The sequence below is a fragment of the Dermatophagoides farinae genome, chromosome 5 (assembly GCF_024713945.1).
Source record: "Dermatophagoides farinae isolate YC_2012a chromosome 5, ASM2471394v1, whole genome shotgun sequence".
NCBI lineage: Eukaryota > Metazoa > Arthropoda > Arachnida > Sarcoptiformes > Pyroglyphidae > Dermatophagoides > Dermatophagoides farinae.
The window spans coordinates 3,985,507-4,005,348 of NC_134681.1; the positions used below are offsets into that span (position 1 = coordinate 3,985,507).

Sequence of the window (19,842 nt, forward strand, 5' to 3'; positions counted from 1 at the left end):
CACATAGGATTTATTTGTGATGTTCAATTGATTTTTTTTCCTCCTCCTCTTTTCATCCATCTATACATCCATCCATTCATTCATTCATTCATTCATTGACAGGTGTCAGAGGGTCAGAGAAGAAGTAAAAAAAAAAACTTGATAAATAAACAGCATATAAACTATGAACTCAGGGTCATTGGGGCAATAACAAATCTTTTTCGAGAGAGAGAGAGAAAGAGAAAAAGCTCTAAAGCTTCAACCACCATGATGATGATGATGATGATCATCATCATAATCATTATAATCAACATCATTTTGTTGTTGTTGTTGTTTTATTCTATTTGTCTTATTATGAAATCCCATGTTTGATAGACATCTTGTTGTTGTTGTTGTTGGTGAAACACCAGAACGAATATAACAATTAGAATCTTGATTTGATGATAATTTCTACTGTTTGTTAGTTAGTTATTGTTGTTTTTGTTTTTTTTTCAATCAAATTCGACATTTATTTTTGTTCTGGTTACAATTTCGTTGATTGATTCTATCTACCTGTTTCTAGGAATAAACAACAACGACAACAGCAACAATTTTCTTTTCTTTTTATATTCTGATTGACATTCAATGTGATGTTGATGACCACCACCACCACCAAAATAATGGCAAATCAAAACAGAAAAATTTATTAATTTTTATTCTATTAAAAAGCTAAATAAATGTCACGTGTTTTGTCAAATAAATCTAAATATATATATCAATAATCGATGCTCTGTTGGTGGCGGTAGTGGTTTTACAAATATAAGGTTAACGTATTACCACTGTTGATATTGTTAAAGAAGATGGAAAGATAAAGAGAGAGAGAGAGAGATAGAGGCTAGTTACCTAATGTTTGGTTGATTTGTCGTTTTAGAAAAAAAAACTTACACACACACACAACGATTTATAGTGAATTCAATTGAAAATTGACTTTACTCATAATGTTAATCTCATGTCATATACAAACTTTGTCTTAACTGAATATTTTCATTCTGTCTTCTTATGTGAATTTTCATCATTTCGGTATTTTTTTGTTTGTTTCCACATACAAATTCATCGATAATAATTTTTATTATTATTATTATTATTGTGAAAAGAACTGAAATCTTTTTTTCTTCTCTGGATTTCTTTCGGCATGAATGAATGAATGAATGATGAAGATCTTTTTATTTTATTTATTTATTTATTTTCTGTTGGTCATCAGGATTTTTCTCTCACTCTCTCGGGGAAAAAATTTTTTCTCTTCACCATCTTTATGCTGATGTTGGTTAGTTAGTAAATTTCAGTGTCATTGTCAGGTAAAATTTATTTATTTACAAAAGTTCTTTCTCTATCTCTAGCTCTCTTTTGAAAAAAAAGTGGAGAAAAAAAAATCGACAAAAGAATCAAATCAAATGTGATTTTTTAAGTCCAAAAAAAAAATTTTTTTTGCTGATACTGAAGGTGATGAACTTTTAATCCCATAGATGGATGAATATAGATGAATGGAAATGTTAATGCATTGGACGATGACGATCATCATCATATTCAACAAACAAACAAACATGACAATGATGTCCCGTATAGATTTTTCGATAGTCAATTGGCCATGATGATGATCATCAAATCAATTTATGATCATCATATTGTGGATCATATACGTATATCTATAGACTTATTATTATTGAATAATATAAAATGATGGCTTGTTGTGTTTATTCAACACAATGACAATCGATGTTTGTTTGATTTTCTGATTAGATCAATCGTCGATTGATGATGATGATGATGATGATGATTGGAAGAAAAAAAAATTGAAATTTCACATATTTTTTTTTCGTTGTTGTTCTGGATTACAGAAAAAATTTTTTTCTCCATACCCAAATGATGAATGACGCCCGGCGTAATACACTACTACTGTTACCACTACTACTATTACTGCTGGCAGCGGCAACTAAATACCAAACATATCTTTGGGTAATCTTTTGTAGGATGAAAAAATTTTTTTTCAAGCAAACAAAAAAAATCAAATCCATTGATGCATAACTTGATTTTTTTTTTGTTTCTTACCATCCACCAAGACAACACATAGAACAATCAATGGTAGAAAAATCGTGCCTAATATTATTTTCTGTTTCCACTGATTCAATTTCAATTTGATTTTGATTTTTCATTCGTTTTTTTTTTTGTTCTCTGCAACCTGATTGTGTGTGTGTGTGTGTGTGCGTTTTTTGTTCTGGTGGCTTCAATTTCGGAATGTGTGTGAATGATAATAGAACCGAATCGAAAATAGAATGATTCAAATTGAATAATAGAATGTCAGGTTTTTTTTCGTTGTTGTTGTTGAATCTGTGGCTTTGACAAAATTAAAATGATCATGATGATGATTATACCATTGGAATGTTTGCTGCTGCTGCTGCTGCTGTTGGTTTTTTTTTCTTCATTCAAATCCTGTCAAACAGTGGCTAATTCATTCAAACATTGATGATGATGATGATGATGATGATGAAAATTGGTAAACACTGGAAATGAAAAAAAAGAACTAGAGTCTTTAGTCTCTACACTAAATATAAGTGAGAAAAGCCAACAAATAATATCACTCTGGATGGATGAATGGATGGATAGAGAGAGATTCTTTGATCGTTTTTTTTTCATTTTCGTTCATGTTCGTTCAGGCGAATCAAATTGAAAATTCTTTTCGTTTTTCGGTTGGTTTTCTGTGTATATTTCTATATGTGCTTTGATTATTTTCCATTTCAATTCAATACGGCATTCATACAACATCAATATTCCTATTGTTATTCAAAATGATTTTCCATTGAATTCCGTTTCCGTTTCTCTCTCTCTCTCTCTCTTCTCTCTTTTAGTAATTAAAGTTTTTTTTTGTTCACATCAAACACAACAAATGAAAAACAAAAAAAAAGACAGAAAAAATTTCTTTTTTTTCAATCATCATCATCAGCATTCTTTAAAATTTAAAATCAACTAAATTCAAATAATAATCATCAACAACAAAATCAGACACACAACCTATAGACATGGTGAAAAAACAAAATTTTCCAAAAAAAAAAAATCAAAATCAAAGAAATATTTCTGCTGTACACATTCTTTGTGTTAATGAACATAAATTTTCTTCTTAAATTTTTTTTTTCTCTCAAAAAAAAAAATGTTTGATCACGATTCGCAAACAAATGATGGCCCCGACAACAACAACAACAACAAACTACTATTTGTCTCTCGTGTTGTTGTTGTTGTTGTTGATGATGATGACTACCTATCTGCCTTTTGCCAATATTGTGTGGCTCGAAATTTTTGTTGTTGTTGTTTTTGAAATTTAAGGTTAATTTACTACCAATGATGATCATCATCAATTCAAAAAATTTTTTTTTTATTTTGGAATTGGTGAATGGAATTTTTATCCATATTTATTTTTTTGGCCTGAATCACATACATGTATAAACACGGACAATATGAGATAATAGAAATAGAAATTAAATTAGAATTAAGGTCAAAAGGCCGAAGGGTACAGTTCACTGCTTTTTTTTTGTGTGTGTGTGTGTGTTTGTGTGTGTGTTTGTGTGTATGTTTGTGTATTTGTTGCCGATCCGTTCGAAGGTCCGTTTTTGTCCACAGTGGTTTTTTTTCACAGTAGATTGTTTATTTATTTAATTTATCCGATTGGTGGCCACGTATGGGGCCAAAGTGATCCTTGTTGTTGTTGTTGTTGTTGAAAATTGACATCCTCATCATACAACAATGAACAACAGTCATTCATATACCTGTTATATATCGTTTTTTTTTTATCAGCCAATGAAAAGAACGAGAGAACCTTGTTTGAAAGGAAAGAAAAGTTTAATGAGTTCATTTTTTTTTTGAAAAAAAGAGAGAGAAAACAAAAAAAATTCTTGGCCAAAACAAACCCGAATACAAGAAAATTAAAAAAAAACACAATGGCCATTGATCATGATGACGATGATGATGTGAGAAAAAAAATTTTTTTCTCCTCTTTTCAAATTTAAAAAAAAATTATCATCATCATCATTGTTATTTTTCATCATTGAATAAAAATCGCATTGACATTTTCGCTTCGTTTTGTTTCGTTTTCATTTGTGCCATCAATTAAATGATGATGATGATGATGATGATGAAAATTCAACACGAGGAAAACAAAAACAAAAAAAAAACAATAAAATTCATGAGAATAATGCATGCGCATGGCCGTGCGAGCATCATCATCATATGATGACCTTTGTGTACATTTTATTTCACCTTTTTTATTATTATTATTTGAAAACTGAAACGTGTTTGGTTCTTTTTAACACTCTCTATTTTGTGCTAGACATTCATTTATCATTTTAGGTGGCCACCATCATACATTTTTTTCGTTTGTCGTTTGAATTTCGGGCATTTTATTGCCAATTTCCTTTATTTTTTTTTTTTGTTGCACAATAAAACCAAAAATTTTGAAGAAAAAAAAAACATTTTTAAACACTACAAATAGCCTAGGTTTGTTTTCATCTTTTGTTAATTTTTCTTATCGCTTGTCATTATTATTATTATCATCATCATTGTTGTTGTTGTTGTTGTTGTTGATAATAATGATGATACTGATGTGCTTCCTTGTTTGAATGAATCTAAATCTACATCTTTATGTATGTGGACTATAATAATAATAATAATAATAATATACACACGCATGCAGAGAGAAAAAAAAATTTGTCATTGCTTGGACCAAAAAGCATTTAGTGGAAAACGTGTTGTTGTTGTTGTTGTTTAAAAGATAATAATAAGTTTGTTGCAGTTGTTGTTGTTGTTGTGTGTTTTTTCAAAAAACAACAACAACAACTGCAACAACTGCAACAATGTTTGTTTTTTATCCGAAATTTTTTTTTTTGTAAATGACGAAAATTAAAAGAATTTGTTTTTTTCTCATCATCATCACCATAATAATGAATTGCCAGCTTGTTATTATTATTATTGTGATTATATTTAGATCTAGTTTGTCTTGACCATCTCCAAAATAGAGAGAGAGAGAGAGAGAAGAATCCTTTGCTTTCATTTTATTTCAATTTCTATTCAAAAAAAATTTTTTTGCTACAATGTCGCTATCACTTTACATTTTATTTCCCATTACATTTTTTTTTCACTGATTCAACACACCTTTATACATGCACATGCATACATTCAAAGGTAAAGTGTCAAAGACCTTTTTTATCAACATAACAGAAAAAAAGGTGATGAATGTATAAATGTTGTTTTGTTTATTATGTGCGTGCGTGTTGGTGTGTGTGTGTGTGTGTTACCTGTATTAGCGGTTAGATTTGATTTTTTTTTTCATTCAATTTTCATTATTACTATTATTATTCGTTGAGTTTTTATTCCAAACTTTTTTTTTTGTTTTTTTTGGGTCTCGTCTTTGGATCACTGGATCCATTCACTAGATTTTTCACTTATGAACAAAATAAAAATTAGGTAGGCAGCAGTAGTAGTTGTGTAAATTTGTAATTTTATAATTGAATAATATGATTAAAATACACTCACAAACTCACACACACACACACACAGCGTGCAAATAAGCAATCAGTTTGAAAAGTTTTTTGTTTCATTTTGTTCCATTCATTCTATCAACAACAACAACAACAACAACGACGACGACGACGGCGAAAACATTGGTTCGGGTGCCCAATATTTTCTTTGGTTCCAATGTTGTTGTTTGGTCTCTTTTTTTTGTCTGAGGCACGTCGTATACGACTATTTAATTTAATAATTTTTTTTCTATTTTCCACATTGCACTTGCTTGAATTTTTTTTTTTTTTGAATTTCAATGAAGAAAATTAAATTTTCTATATATATGTTCACATTGTTGTTTGCTGTATTTTTTTATAAAAATTTTCATTTCTTTCCACCAGAGTCCATCAGCAGGTTTAGTTTATCACTTATCTTTGATGTCAAGATTGAATCTTTATTTGTTTCAATATTGCGTGTGGACTGTGGGTGGTGGTGGTATGTATATCTGCTGTTATTATTTTTATTAGCTTATAAGAATCATTGATCAATCAATCAATCAATCAATGATGATGATGATGATGATAATGTTGCAGTATTTCTTTTCTTTTTTTAATTCTCAGTTCCGGACCGCTGCCATTTTTTTTTGCTCTATTATTTGATTGTTTCATTCTCAGATTTCAATTTCGATGATGATGACTTTAAGAATCGAAAAAAAAATTCTTTCATTTTTTTTCATTGAACAAAAAAAAATGAAATTCTCACTTCTCATCGCTTACGAACTTCTTGTTCATGGCTCTATGAACAAGAAGAAATAACAGAAAAAAAACTTTCATTAAATGAGAATTAAATTGAGACGGCACACAAAAAAAAATACCGACCCAAATGAAATTACAAGGTATGCCTATGATAATAATTTTCTTCTTCACTCTCTCAACGATTCAGTATTTATGACAAAAGACAAAAAGTGAAAAAAATGACAATGACGACGATGATGAAAAAAAATTTTCTCATGCACATTATTCATCAAAGACAAAGACAAATTCACATGTTCACATCATTTTTTTTGTTTCTATATGTTCAGCGAAGAAAAAGGCGTTTCATGGTGTTGAATGACAAATTTGGTGTGTATATTGGCGTGTTTGTGTGTGTGTGTGTGTGTGTGTACACTGTACACTCTACAGTTGGAAATAATTTTCTGGTCAAGCAAAAAAAAAACAAACCTTTTTTCGCAAATCAATCAATCAATCGAAACAAAAAATCTACAATTGGATCATTGAACACATGCACACAGACAAAGCAATTGATAGATATATCTGCTTTATTGTTGTCATATGAATAAAATTTGTATGAACAGGGTCGTTGTTCATAAATATCGTTTCCAATCCATCAATCTGGTACAATTCAATCATCATCATCATTATCATCAACGACAAAAATTTAAATCTAAAATCTAAGATTACGAATGGAAAAAAAACTTTTCTCTCTATTTTTATCCCATCATCATCATCATCATCATCATCTGGCCATCCATTCATTATGTCATCTATTTTTTTCTTCTTCTTCTTCTTTTTCTTCTCAATCTGATAATAATAATTTCATATCTACATTTGGTCACAATCAAATCTGTTGAAACAATAACAACAACAACAACAACAAAAAATAGGTAAAAATATAATTTTGGCCGATTGATAAAAAAACAAAACAAAAGAAACCAGAATGAAAAAAAAATGAAATGAAATGAAAAATAAAAAGCCGAAAAAGAAATCAAAAACAAAGATGAAAAAATTTTTTTTTTTTGTTCCATTCCATCTCTATCCATCATCATCATCATCGTCATCATCATAAAGATTTGGATCACTCACATTATTGACCATCATCATCATCATCATCATCATCATCAAATGAAGAGCGATTAGAGTGTGATGAGATGAGATGAAATCTATGAACACATCTCGATGATGATGATGATGATGATGACACTAGAGTTTTATTTTTCATTTGGTCACTTTTGTGTCTGTATGTATACCAAATAATGATGATGAAATGTGAAAATGGGAATCACGGAAAAAAAAACAAAACAAAAAAAAACCAGGATGATGATGATGATGATGATGAAAAAGTTTGTTCGTGATGATGATGAGAATGATAACTATCATCATCATCATCATCATCATTTTTGGTCACACGAATTCGTCAACATCAACATCATCATCATCGTTTGTTATGATTATGATGATGGTAATAATAATCATCATCATCATCTATAATGAGAGACAGAAATATAAAATGGAAACTTTTTTTGTTGTTGTTCTGTTTTTCTGGTTTGTTGTTGTTGTTGTTTGAAATGAAAATTATAAAAAAAGTTTTTTTTCAACAACAAAAACAACAACAACAACAAACAAACGATTGAGAATGGAAACAATTGGTCTGTATGGTATTGGATGATGAGTATAAATATATCACACGATGAGTATTTTTTTTTTCTTCTTCTTCTTTTCTTCTGTTTTAGGAAGTGATGATAATGATGATAATGATGATGATGAGCAGTGAAAAAAAAATTTTTCTATTATTTAATTTCATCAATTTCAATTAAACCAAAAAAATGTTGATGAAGGAAAAACAGTAGCAGCAGCAGCAGCAGCAGTAGTAGTTGGTAGAAGTAAAAAAAAAAATGACATCACTTGAATTTCGATTTCAATTTCACTTTTTTTTTCTCTCTTTCTCTATGGCCTATCCGGTTTGTTGTTGTTTGTTGAAACAACATACATCCATACAGCCCTTTTTTGTTTTTGTTGTTGTTGTTGTTGTTGCTAATGTTAAACAATTATCATTATTTTTGATTATTATTACCATCATTATGATGATTATGATTAGTTATTATCAGCTTTTGTTGTTGTTGTTGTTGTCGTTGTGTTCCAAATGAAACAACAACAACAACAACGAAAAAAAATTCATATCACATCTTTTTTTCCATTCTTCTATATTCATTTACAATGTTTTATCGATTCATTCTTTCAACATGGTACATTAGATATATTTTTGTTGTTGTTGTTGTTGCTGTTATTTTGGCCAGTCGGTGGTGGTATGGTGTTTATTCTATTTTTGAGGCCGTGTCATTTCCCGACCAAAAAAAAAAAAAAAAAAATTCTGCTTTTTTTTGTTGCTTTTTGTTGTTGTTGTTTAGGTCGATGTTCAGTTATTCAGTCAGCCAACCAGTCAGTACATTTATTCATTCATTCATTCATTTACATTCAGCTACCATATATATATATTAGTCTATACTGTTACTTTTCGCTCAATTGCCTTTTTTTTTTGTCGATACATTTTGCCTAGTTGTATTATCTTCATATACAACGGACAATGATGATGTTTCGTATTTATTTTATTTTTTTTTTATTTATTTACTGTTTATTATCATCATCATATAATGATAGTTTACTTTAACGTTATAGAATAGCGCCGGAAACTGAGAAAGAGAGAGAGAGAGAGAATCAGTATTTTTTTCTTTCATTCATTCACTTTATCGATAACTTTTTATATTATTCTGTTGATTTTGATCGATATATCGATGTATTACTGCTACTACCACTGGCACTACTACAATTAGCATTATTATTTTTATTATTATTATTCAATACACAATGCATTTATTATCATTGGCACGTTATGATGAGCAAAACAAAAAACGAAAAAAAAAAGAATTGTAGCCTGAAGACAGGACAACAACAACAAAAATAAATTGTTACAATTACTAGAGAAAAAGAATTTCTCATACATCGTTTTTGAATAAAATATTCTGGATACCAAAATTCTGGAATACACACACACACACACACACACACAAACAAACTAAACACCTTTTTTCTCTCTTTCTCACTTCATTCATTCCACTATTTATTCTTATATGTAATCTTCTTTTCAAAAGTATCGTAATATGTTTGACACTCATACACACACAAAATGTGTTAATGATCTTTGATAATGATGATGATGATGTTGAAACAAATAAAAAAAAATGCTCAAAAAAAAATTCTGTTACTGTAAAATGAAAATAAAAGTCTATTTGCATTATTAACCCTTTCAAATTTTCTCACTCACACACACACACACACACATCCATTCATTGTCATTGTTTCGAAAATTCCAAAATTCTTTATATATACACAAAATGTCATTTCATACATTGATTGTTGTTAAGTATATTAACTTTTTTTTGTTCGCTCATTCATTTCATTCCATTCACACACATATTCATAGTATTAGTTTTGTTTGATTTTAAATATTGTCATCACGCTTGTTATAGACTACGACAACAACAACAACAACAACAACGACTAATAATGATGATGATGATGATGATATGAACCAGAATCAAGCAGCAGCAGCAGCAGCAGCAGTAGGCATTAGAGATAATAAAAAAAATGTCACATTTAAACAACACTTTTTTTTTCATTCGTTGCATTGTTTGTCATTTTGATTCTGGTTCATGCACCATGTTTGGTGTTTTTCTATATCCATTTCCAATTTGTGAGAGATTTTTTTTTTTTTCATTTCATTCACTGTTTACAATTTTCAAACATTGAATGTCCCATGTGATTTTTTTTTTACTCGGGGATTCATTTCATTTCATTCCATTTGTTTTCATTGTGATTGAAAGTTAAAAAAAAAGCTTTACCATTTTTGGCACTCAATTTTCATAGTATTTTTTTTTCTTCATTTTCATCAGATTTTGGTTGTTGTTGTTGTTTTGTCACCGAATATTCAACCAAAAAAAAAAAAATAATAATAAAAAAATACAATAACGACAGGGACAGAATTCAAGAATCAGAATAGAGAGAATGAGGATGAGAACTAATTGTATTTGATGCGTTGACATTGTTCATTTTTAATCATACGTTCGACAGTGAAGAGATTTGTTGTAAATTAAACAGCAAAACAAAGCAAAAAAATAATTTCCTGTCATCATGATCCATTATACCACAAACACACATGCACATTGATGGATTTTTGAATTCTTTTTTTCTTTAATTCCAAAAAGTTTTTTTTTGATGGATAGAAAATGATAAAGGAAATACAAGTGTCCATTCTTTTCAAATGGATCACAAAATACATTTATATCTTGTATATACAAATGGACATTGTCCAAATAGAAACAAAAAACAACAACAACCCAAAAACTTATACTATTTGACCAAAAAAAAAAAAAAAAAAAATCAACTGAACGGTCATTTATTTGTTTTTTTTCTCTTGTTTTTATGTTGTATGTGTGTGTGTGTGTGTGTGCGGTGAGTGTCGATTATTATTTGTTTAATATCGTTGGTACCGAACAAATGATGATGATGATGATGATGATGATGATGATCCAAGCCGCTATTTCATCATCAAAGCCCACTATCAAAGCTTGAATAATAACAAGGCTTTTATTCTATGAAACAAAAAACAAAACAAAACAAAACAAAAAAAATCAACAAAACTGATATAATATAAAATGTGTCGCCCAGTATATTTTTTTTTTGTTTGTTTGTTTCTGTTGGTTTATTTTCAAACTTGGCACCATCGTTTCGATATATTGTTTAATGTGTGTGTGTGTGTGTATTTGTCGTTGTATTTGGCACCTTTCACTCACTCGCTCTCTCTCTCTCTCTTTATTTCTGGCCCTTGCATGGATTCTATTTGTCTTCATCATCATCATCATCATCATCATTCTGAACTATGCTTCATCATCAAATTAAAGTTGAACAAATAGTACAACAAACAAGGCATTGAAATGTGAAAAAAAAGAACCGACAGAGAGAGAGAGAAAGAAAGTGAAAAAAAAAACAAAACAAAACAAAAAAGCAACACACAAAAAAAAGTTCAACCATACCAGATCATTCATTACCATGAAATAGAATAGAATAGAATAACTATTATTCACTATTCTGGGTTTTTGTTTGTGTCCTTTTTCGCTATTGTTTTTGGTCACAGTTTTTATTTATCTTTTAGTTTCGTACGAGAGAGAGAAAAAAAAAATTTGTTGTTGTAGTTGCTACTGCTGTTGCTTTTTTTTTGTTCGGATGCTATTTAGTCGTTTAAATAACCGGACGACTATGACGATCGAATGGATTCAAAGAGGAGATAAAAACAAAAACAAAAAACAAAACTTGAAAATTTTTTTTCCTTGTTTGTTTGGAACCGTTTATCCGGGATTCGATCCATCCGTTATTTGTTTGGTTTGGTTTACACACACACACACACTCGTTTGTCACTTTGTCAATTGTCTTGTTATAATCGATTATATGTTTTTTTTTTTGTCACTGTGTGTCCGGATAATATATTCCTATATAGTCGAGGATTTTCTTTCTTGGACAATTTCGTTTTTGTTTCCACTCTTGTTGCCATAAATTCTTTTGACATAAACACACAAACGATCAAAATAAAAAGAGGAAAAACAACAGCATCATTGACAGTGGAAAATTTTTGAAATTTTTTTTTTGTTTTGTTTTTAAATTGTCTCAAATTGTCATTTGTTTAACAATGATTATTATCAACAACAACAACAACAACAACGAAAAGATGGATTAGAAGAATTTTCGTTTTTATTACCAACCGACACCATTAACAAGGACTAAATTCAAAACCAAAAAACCATTGACCGAATTTTTTTTGTTTTGTTTTCTATTGTAGACAGAATTGAGAACTTGAAATGGAAAACTTTGTCATGTTGTGTTGTGTTCATGTTGAATTCATTTTTGTGTCCAATGAATATTTGCCACTGATTCACTCATTATCATCATGATCATCATCATCATGAATTGTAAAACCAAACAAAACAAAAAAATTTAATGTCAATTGCGTGACAAACACAAACTAGACACTAGAAAAAACGACGACGACGACGACAACCAAAGATGAACATACACACACACACACACACACACACACACTTCACTCACTTTGAGATTAAGGGAAAAAAAAGAAACTGTGAATCTGGACTTATTGAAACTGTGTGTGTGTGTGTGTGTGTTATTGTTGTTGTTGTTGTTGTTCCAAAACAAAACGAAAACAAAAATCGAAAAAAAAATAATAACAATTGCGCTGAGCACTGAACATTCAGTGAATGAACAATTTTTTTGTCGTTGTTTTTGCTGTTTTTCTGATGGAACACACGAACTCGAAAACTTTTTTTTTTGTTTTGTTTCTTGGCCTGAGCTTTTCGTTTTGTTTTGTTTTGTTTCTATTTGTTTGTTTCTTTGATTGTCGCTGTCGGTATATCAACAGAATCAAGAGAGTGTGTGTGTATGCGTTCCAAATTCTGTGATTCATTCACGAATATTAACGGTTATTGTTTTGCGTTTTTTTTTTGTTATTCTATTTCTCACTCGATTTCATCAAGAAATCAGTGAGATGAAGAGAGAAAAAAAGTTGAAAAATTGTTATTATTATTATTATTATTATCATACAAATGTTGGACAGTTTCAAATTGGAAATCTGGAAAAAAAAACATTTGACATTTTCATCAACAATCAAGAATTTGAAGTTTTTTTTTTTTTATTGTCTTGGTGTGTGTTACAATAGTCACCTACTACCACACTACTACTACTACTTGTACAACTATTTCAATCTTATACGGCGATTCTGTTGAAAATGTTTTTGTTGTTGTTGTTGTTGTCATATGTTGTAAACAAAGTTTCGATCAACGACAATCACAATCGCAAACAATAATCAATTTCATTTTCATTCCATTTCTAAGCAAGACTAGCAAAAAAAAAAATTACATTCTTCAAGTGTATCAAACTTTCAACTCGAACTTTTTTTTCTCCTATTCCTTGATTTCTCTCTTCGGGCGACTTTTTTTTTTCTTTTCACCATAAAAACCAATCGAACGAACGAACGAACAAACGAACGAAAAATTGAAATGTGGAATGAAAAAGAATAACATTGACATAACTAGAACGAAAAAAAAACTACGATAAACGAATGTCAAATCGATTCTAGTGAATAGAATATTGTGAGAAGTAGTCAAAAGAATAAAAAAAATAAAATATATACCAAACTTTAAACATGAAAACGATAAACATTCAAGAATTTCGTTCTCTTCTTTTCAACACACACAAAAAAAATCATATATCGGTCAGAAATGTTTCTTTGTATTCAATGGAACAAAAATAATAAACGAATGTGAAATGAATGAATGGAAACTTTTTCAACTTTTTTCTTGACATCTTTCTTGAATTCTGTAACTTTGCATTTTTTTTTTGCTTTTTGCTTTTATTCATTCGATGATGATAATGTTTAATCGATTTTTTCTTTCCGAATAAAATGATTTCCAATTCAATTGTTGTTGCCGTTGTTGTTCATACGGTATGTCAAAAGGTTTTTTCTTCATCATCAGAATGTCAATTTTTAATCATTTTTTTCTTGCGACAATTTTGCGTCTTAATACCGTAAAAAAAATCCTAAAAATAAATTCCATTCTTTTCCGTAATAATAATGATGATGATGATTATTATTATTCGTTAAAATTATTAACCGTCAATTGTCGTTCGTTCATTTTAATAATAATAATAATAATAACCGAATGCATCCGAAACACACAAAATAAATTGGGTTTTTAGATTTTAGAAATCTGTCTTTTTCAATCCTTTTTGTTTCAATCTTATTATTATTAAATCAGAACAAAAAGAGAAAGATTTGTCAAAATGTCAGGTTGAAGAATTATTCTGTTTTTTTGTCTGTTAATTTTCGATCATTGAAGATCAAAAAAAAATGATGATGATTTTTTTTCATGGAATGAAAGAAAGAAAAAACAATTCCTTAATGTGATTCTGTAAGTTTGTTTTTTTCTTTAACGTAAATTCCATTATGTTAATATATACGCAATACGCAGATTCTTTTCCCACAACACACACACACACACACACACGCAAATCATGAATTTGAATTTTTTTTTATATTCTTCATTTTTGGATCATTATTCTTGGATTCTAAACCACTAGTGTGCGTGTGTTACGCTATTATTTATTCAGTATTTATTTTTTGTCAAATATTGACACTTTTATCTCTTCTTCTTCCTTTTTTTTCTATGTTTCTTCATGTTTTGCTTTTATTTTATTTTTAAAAAAAAAAGAAAAAAAACATTCACTCCCTATACGCCCGTTTTGAATTTTATTATAAAACATGAAAAAAACGCCCCATATTACGTGAACATATATTTGATTTGGCGTTGATTCATTATTCTTTATTCTGTATTCTGTATTCTGTATTCTTTTTCAATTTTCTAGTCAAAAATGAAAAAGAAAAATAATTTATAATTCATTTCATATATATATATATCGTGTATACAAACAGAATAGTTTGAAATTATCATCATCATCATCATCACCGTCATCATCTCATTATTATTATTATTATTAGTATATAAATAAATTCACAGTGTGTGTGTGTGTGTGTGTTCACTCATCAAACATTGGAACTTTTTTTTCTTTTCTTCTTGAACAACATTATTATTGAATATGAAATTGGAGCACACACACACACACACACACACTAGTTCAAGAATTATGAATAAATTTTCTTTTGAATAATAGAATTTTATAACCAAAAGAAAAAAAATTATGGACATTATTCCATTGAAATTGAATAGTTGATTGTCTAAATATTTAATTCTTTCAAAAAAAAAAAAAAATTTTTTTTTTGTGGTAATTTATTATTTTTCTTTGCCCAAATTCTAGGAACATATCTTCATTTATGGGTGTGTCAATATTTGGTTTATTTGGTTTGGTTTTGGGTTTATTTTTGTTCCAAAATATGATCTATTTGTTATTGTTTTGAATGAATTCAAATTGGGTCATAAAAAAAAAAAAATTTTTTTTCTGGAAAAATTTAAAATTCTAATTAGTTTATTCTCTGTGTGGTTCTGGTTCTGGTTTTCTCATTCTATTCGTTTAATGAATTCAAAATATTGTCGCTATTATGGCATTGTTGTTGTTCAGGTAAATCAATTCAAATTCGTGATTCGATGATTCACGACAGACATACGATTGATTTTTGACATTTTTTTTTCCATATAATGAATTTGAAATGAAGTAAAAAAAATCAAATAAAACGAGATCACAGTGTGGACATCATCATCATCATCATTATGACGACGTATCGATGATGGCAATCGATTTTTGTTTTTCATTTTGAAATCCAAAAAAAAAAAAAAAACAAAAACAAGATGAACGAAGTTTATCTATTATCACACATTCATTTCATCCGGTTTTGTTTTGTTTTATTTTTTCCAATTGTCTAATGCAGTGGCTTATCTTTTCTTTCTCTCTCTCTCACTATAGCAGGTTTTTTTCTGGTTCCTATCCTTCATAGCATTCTGTTTTGGTTTGTTTCTATCGATTTTTTTTCTTTCTATTTACTCTTTTTTTTCCTCACTGATAATGATGATGAGAATGACGTGTACACACACACACACACGCACACAGACAATACGATACATTTAGAATCGAAAAAAAAATTGATTGACCAGAAAAACATGTCTAAAAAAAACAGACAGACAGCCATTATTTGGAGGTCAAATTCGTGATTTTCAATTTTTGGTTTATTCGCGTGTGTATGTGTGTGTGTGTGTGTGGTATTGAGTGAATGATTGAATATATATGGTTTTTTTGTGGTTGAAATAAGAGAAAAAAATATTGAGATTTCGCGAATATAAAAAATTTTCATGGTTTTTTTGTTGTTGTTGTTTTCTGGTTTGGTGATTTACAATTGAATTGAATCCATTTTTCAGCCAACATTTTTTTGTTGTTATTGTTGTTGTTGGATGAGAAAGTTTCTGAAAAGAAGGAAATGTCTTCCTGTTTTCTATGGATCTGGTAATGTTAACCTACGCATACCGAATGAATATATACACACACACACCCGAATTATTGATGAATTGTTTGTGTTTTGTATTTTACTGATGATGATGATGATGATGATGATGAACAACGCCCCAAATTCACGAATAATCTAAATGATCATGATGATGGTGATGATGATAATGAGCCAATAATGATAATAGGTAATCAACAATTTAACAATGGGAAGTTTATTTGTTGCTTTGTTTTGTTTTGTTTTTTTTTCTCGACGACATAACCATTCGATCGTGTAATGGTGATGAAATCACATTGGTGTTTTGTTTTTTCTCATTTCTTCAAGATTTCATTCATTAATTATGATCATTTTTCATTCATTTGGAATACAATTTTTTTCGGTATCCTTGAAAAACAATGTAATTCAGATTGTACATTCCAAAATCGTGTTGAAATGAATGAAATCATGAACTTTTGACAATTAATCGACAATCAATTAATTAATTGGTTTCTGATTCGATTCGATGCCAATTGTGGCAAAAAAAACACAATTGTAATTATCATGTAATTCATTCATTCACTGATTTCAATGTCATTTATATATTTCATCTATAAAAGATGTTTGTGTGTGTGTGTGTGTGCAATACTAATAAACAAGGAAGACTTTTAGGCAAAAAAAAGAAAAGAAATAAAAAACACCCTCGCCTTTATTTTTTTTTTATCACAGAGAAAAGGAAAAAAAACCATTTATATTTATTGATGTAATGGTCAAAATGGAATCAAAGTGTCCAGTTAACATCATCATTATCATCATCATCATCATAATAATAATCATCTGAATCTGAATCTGAATCTGAAAAATATTAACCACAATTTATGTGAATCATTCATCCATTTATTATCATTATTATTATCATCATCATCATTATCATTGCTGTTAAGAATATATATTTAAAATGAAATAAATTTCAATTCGATACGAATTCCATTTCAATTCATTCAATTCAATTCATTTATTGGGATATTATCATTATTTTATCATTTTGAACAAAAACACCCACTAAAAGAACCTGTTGTTGTTGTTGTTGCTGCTGCTGCTATCATTATCATTATCATTATGAATGTTTCTTCTTATTCTTCTTCTTTCTCCAGATATTTCAAATTCATTTCATCATTAGATTAGGTTGAATAAGAAATTCCTTTTTTTTCTTTTGTTCACAAAAAAAATGATGACGATGATGATGATGATTATTCGATGGAGTGAGGAAAAAAAAAATTCCAATACACACACAATGAAATGATAATCAATGCTGCTGCTGCTGTTGCTGTTGGGTATCTATTGTTGAACGAGTTCGTCTACCGGATAATGATGATTTACTGTGTTTTGTGGTGGTGACGGTAACAGTGGCGGTGGTAATCATTTTTCCATTTACACAAACAAAATCAACCGAAAACTACATTAAATTTAAAAAAAAAATGAAATCTTTTCATATTCAGATGAAATTGAACTTTTTTTTACTCCATTCATTTTCTACCAAAGAGAAAAAAAAACAATTTGTAACAACACCGGTTCGATGACCATCGCACAGCAAGTGAATTGTGAAATTAAAAAAAAAAATTATGTGCGAAAAAAAATACGAAAATAAATCTTCAAACCCGGTATTTTTTACCATTTTTGAAAATGAAAATTTTTTCACATTCATTTCATCCCATTCCCTCACTCGTTCACTTCCTAGTAATACCCGTGGTTGACAATTGATAATTTTGTCATTATAATGATTATATTGATAGAAAGATGAAAAAATATCGATTCTTATATCACGATAATGTTCAACAACAACAACAACAACAACAACAACAAGCTTAGCTGTTCTCTTTCTCTCTCTCTCTGTCTATTTCTTGCAACCGAAGAAGGTTGAAAATACAAAGAGAACATCATGACTAATAACAACAACAACGGCAGAAAAAAAATAAGAAAAAAACCTGAATAAATGAACAGAAAAAATTGTATTTCACCCAAAAAAAAAAGAAAAAAAATTCATACGACACACACACACACACACACACACAAAATTGCAATATTGCTTTTGTTTTCTGTGTTTTTTATTGATTCAAAAAATTTTTTTGTTTCATTTCATAGAATCTCAGGAATAATCAACAGATCAACAACCCAACCAAACAACAAAAACAAAGACGACGCCGACGACGATTTTGAAAAATTACTGTACAACGGAAATACATTCATCATCATCATCATCATCATCATCACCGATAAAAAAAAGGCAAGTTTTAAACTCTTTGACTGCTTTCGTTTTTGAATATTTTGAATTTTCAATTCATTTCAGTACCCCTAAAAAATTTACGATCTTCGATCTCCATTCTGTAGTTTATGTTTACAAAAAATTTTTTTTTTTTTTTTTGATATGTGATGCCGAAACAATTTAATCACATTTACCGTCACTTTATTATTATTGTTAAAAGAATCCATTTCCGAACGTACGAAAAAAAAATGGGAACATAATCCATGAATTATGTGATATGACCACCATAAACTAATCAAACGCACACACACACACACATGATAATCATCTGATGTTTAATTTTTTTTTATTGCCAAATTTCAATTTGATCATCATCATCATCATAAAGGTCGAAAAAATTTTTCTTTTTCCATAGTTCAATAATTGCCAAACAAAATGAAATCTCTCTCTCAAAAGTCAAGTAGTTGGTTTTTTTTGGGCTCTGACATTTTACTTGAGAAATACGAAAAAAAAATTCACATATGTTTTTTTTTCTTTCTTTTTGAATGTTTAATTTTCGGATTTAATTTCAGAGAAAAAAACATCAACAACAACAACAACAACAACAACTTGGTGAAGAAAAAAAATTTCCAAGTTTTTTTTTAAAAAAATTCAAAATTCACAAACAACAAAATGCTTCAAATGAATTGTTCAAATGTGATTATAATGTTTGTCATGATTGTTCATAATATTCAATTCTTTGAATGTTTTGTGTGTGTTTGTGTGTTTGTGTGTGCAGAAAAAAAGAATGAGAGAAAATCCGTGTTAAATTGAATCTTGATTCTTCTTTCTTATTGATGATGATGATGATGATAAACATCTTCAAAAGAATTCAATGGCAATGTCCAATAGACAGACAGACAAACAGTCAGTCAGTCAGTCATTTCAATCATCCATCTGTCTGCCAGTCAGTCAGCTTTAGCCTGCTTGTTTATTATGGACGGTTTTCAAAGAAGAAATTGTTCAAACATTGAATTGAATGTCTAATGTCTACACTAGACCTAGCCGCCATATATAATATATATATAATGGTGGCTAAAAAACAAAAAAAAAGAAAAAAAAAGAAACGAGTAATTCAAATATATCAGTACATTACATCTCAATAATAATAATAAAACAGTATATATAGTATAGTATAGTATGACATTTTTGTTGTTTTCATGATAACAATAAAAAAAATCAATTAAAAATCAATAATATAAATAATTCTG

The 19,842-nt window shown here is 29.0% G+C and overlaps 1 long non-coding RNA gene across 1 annotated transcript in view; it reads left to right on the forward strand.

Annotated features, from left to right (window-relative positions):
- LOC124499694 (uncharacterized) overlaps positions 1 to 19,842 on the forward strand; it is a 72,871-nt gene that overhangs the window by 40,921 nt on the left and 12,108 nt on the right. Inside the window, exon 4 of the long non-coding RNA XR_012832237.1 lies at positions 18,472 to 18,613. This is a non-coding gene — a long non-coding RNA (uncharacterized LOC124499694). The remainder of the gene's footprint in view (positions 1 to 18,471; positions 18,614 to 19,842) is intronic.